We start from the raw sequence: 3,875 nt of genomic DNA on the forward strand, positions 1-3,875 counted from the left end.
GACAGTTCTCTGCACATTATGTCCCCTGCGTGTAAAGCAATAATGCAGCCAAAATTGTACTTGTAGGCCTATAGGATACGTGTACACAGAGAGAAGTCTTACTATGATTTTTCTGGTTCATGGGTTCACCATGCGGCCATATTATCCTAAATAACTTGTGTCCTCTAGGCTACAGGGTTAAAATTTAGGTTAAAAAACCTAAATTACCTAATTGAGGTTAGGTAATTTAGGTTTCTTCTGGGATAGAGGACGTCTCTTACATACACACATATGAATATGTATATATATATATATATATATATTACATTTAACGGCAGCAAGCCAACTACTATGCCACTTACGATCATAGTGCGCAAAACCCAAGACAACGCTGGATCTATGACGATAGATATGATAATATCGTTTCACACAGGATTATTACTGTAGTAAGAGATGCACAGATTTGGGAGTCTCTGGTGCACATGGCTGGTGTTGCCGGGGTGGGTTTTGGTGCTCCTCCTTGGGGTTGGTTGACTTGGGGATTGTAGGGTGATTGTTGATGCATCTTGATGCATTGTGTTTTTATTTTGCTGGGCAGGGTCTCTGAATGGCTGCTGGGCGTTTAGTTTGTGCATTGGAGTCCGGGGGAGGCATTTCCTCGTTGGCTTGGAGGGACCTGTTTGCGTCCCTGTTTTGCTTTGTTGGCCTCAGATCCATGCTTCCCCATTTCTCTGTCGGCCAGTTATTGGACCCCTCTGGATACTGAGGTATATAGTTAGTTTTCGGGATGTGCAGTGTGGGTGCGGGGCAGGGCTGTGCTCCGGTTTGTTCTGGGCTTGTGCCTGGAGTTCTCGGCCCTTGACGGCTGGGTGGGTTGGTGGTGGCCTGCAGCTGAGCTGGTTGATTTAGCCTCGTTGCTGGTTTGGCTGGTGTTGCACGGCACAGTTGGTCCGGGCGCTGCTCTTCTGCGGGTTACGCCTCTTGCGTTCCGTCGGCATTGCATTGTCAACTGGCATTTGGATGGTCGTTTTTATTGTTATTTATTTATTTTTTGGGGCGTCTGTTGGTTGGGTTTGGGGTCGTGGTGCATCTGGGAGTCATATTTTGTTATTTATTTATTTAGTTGTCTTTCTCCCTCCCCTATTGGCTACTGGGGTTCTTGCCTGCCTGTTGCTGGGGTCGGTGTGGCACAGTCGTGGCGTCCCACTCTCACTAACAACTACATTCTTTAACAGGCTTATGCGCACACACATATACACACACACACACATACAGACACATTCACACATTCATTTACTGATTTTTTAAAAGGTCTGACCTGCCGATTCTGATTTTATTTTTTATTTTACACAAACATTTTGTAACTATTTATTGGAAAAATCTAGGATTCCCATCAGCACCAGGGGGGGACATGTACCACCCTATCTGAGGGGTGTCCCCCCCTTAAAAACCATCAACTAATATAATGATATATACTTAAAACAATTGTGCAAATAGTAAAACAATACAAACGCAAACAGGGCAATTAAAGTGCTTTTGAGTTCCCCCTCCCTTTGCCGCACAGTGGTTTGGTCCACTTCCGGCTTTCCAGGAGTCCGGTGGCAGAAAACCAGTTCAAAGCCGTCAGTAGTTGTGGAGCTCCAGTTATGTTAAGCAGGCTGGCAACGCTGTTTTATGCACTTTTTCAGTGGATAAACTGATTATTTTGTCCTTAAGACAGATGATGCTGAGTCATTAATAAATAAATCACGACAAAAAGTTATGATAACTGATTATTTTTTTATGAGCCCTCTGTGTTATTATAACATTACCTAGCTTGTTGTTTAACACCTTATTGGATTGTAAGTCACCTTCTACAGCAAGAAATGCGCAGGTTGATCAGCTGGGGACTGAAATAGGCCGTTTATTTTCGCTTCCTCCACCCTGACCAGTGACTGGCACCGAGCAGGAATCAAATATCCAATTTTCTGCCGGACACATTGAACGTTACAAACACGCTGCACGGCGCCGTGTTTCCTGTGTGCACAGACAGTAACCTTATGTCACAGCCACACACACACACAGGCTAAATATCACACCATTTTAATGGTGTCAAGGAAGCATCTACACCAGGGTTGAGAAGCCGTCATTGAACAGGGGAGGGGGTCTACGCCACCACTTATCCCCCACTTACAATGCTGTCCTTTCATCACTTCCCAGGAAACTCAACAAACGTAACCTATTGGCCTGAGGTGAAGATACCAATGATGGTCGTTCAGTCTTGGCCACAGGTAGTCTTAACGACCGTAACGCCTGTCGTCACAGAAACAAGGAACACTAACGAACCAGCGGTATCGATGACCCGGGATAACGACCGCACTGAGGTTAAATAGCTGAGTTTCCTTTCCCTGCCAGTCAGTCAGAACTGAAGAAGTCCTTTGGATGAGGGACGAAACGTCTTCCAGTGTATGGGTTGTACAATTAACATGACTTACTGCTGAGTTATATATAGAATAAAGACAAGATCTCCTTTGCAATTATCCTTATGACTCTACATAATTTAACTTGCTGTGTACCGACCTATCCAGTCCTTTTTATCTGTTGAAATACCTTTAAATGTTCAATACAACTCATAACATGCAGTATTTCACTTGCCAGAAAGTGATAGCAGCTTCTACTTATAGACTGAAAGGTCAAAATGACTTGATTTCATTCAGAAGAGTATATGATAGATTACAAAAACGAAATTTGTCACCCTTTTTTATTTCATATATAAAAAAAATTTTAATAACATACTGACCACCAAACCAAAAATGTCCCTGGTTTTCATTTAAGAAATCTGGTCACTTTATACAAAACACAATCACAAAATCTATTTAAAACAGTTGTTATCATGGTTTTACAGGTAAGACATTAATTAACACCATTTGCACATACACTGGAATTAGTTGTCTGTCAAAAATCACTACATATCATTAAGCACCAGGTGTTTCAGGCCAAACTGACGAGCAGCACTTCCTGAATCAGAAAAGCCTCGACATTATTCTCTATCAGCGGTTTTAGCCATTAAATGATTTATTTGGAGTTAAAATTACTATTTTCTCAAACAGAGTCTGGTTCTCCGCTCGGTTCAGACGCATCAAAACACCTTAAAAATACTTTTCTGTATCACTAATAATGTTAAGTATAAAACTATTAAAATGCTGGAAGCAGCAGCAGTGTTTACCTCCTCTTCCTTTCAAAGACGGCTTGAAATGACTTGTCTTTGAACAGAAAGATGTTTAATGTGTTTTATTTTGTTACGGTCGTAAAAATGAATGTTAGGTTATCATATGTTTCTTTTCTGAGCATCCTTGACTGGAATAAAGTGTCCTTGGTTCAGTGAGCAGCAGGTTTCCTCAGTCTGCCTGAGGCCCCTGCATAATGATTTAGCCTCACAGAGGATACACATCCTGCTGCTCTTTATCTCACGTCCTACTGTGAGACTGGTAGAATAAAAGACTCAATGACATCCTGGATGAATCTTTTAGTTCAGAAGACTCTGAGAGAAGAACAAACTGATGTCAAGCAGGAAACAAGGTTCAGTCTTACTAATTCTACATCTGACAAAGATATTAAGAGAGAGAGTGATGGGAAGAGAAATAATAAGCGGTCAACTAGCACAACTTTATTATTAAAGAATGAAAATCTTTAGTGTTACAGTCTATTAACCAGGTCTCCAGGGCCTCAGGCTGACAGCTGAATGGAGATACATGTGAAAGGATTCATGTGACCTGAGTTTGACTTTCCTATCAGCTGCGTTACTTAGAAACCTTTTCTCTGTTCACGGGTGTCTGCCTTCTGTCCTGGAAATCCTGTATTTGCACAAAAGGATAACAGCAAACTGATTATTTGGTATTTATTAAAGGAAGACAGAA

Source organism: Micropterus salmoides, unplaced genomic scaffold, assembly GCF_014851395.1.
Source record: "Micropterus salmoides isolate LMB-PRFRI ecotype aquatic unplaced genomic scaffold, ASM1485139v1 Ms_hic_scaffold_2, whole genome shotgun sequence".
Lineage (NCBI taxonomy): Eukaryota > Metazoa > Chordata > Actinopteri > Centrarchiformes > Centrarchidae > Micropterus > Micropterus salmoides.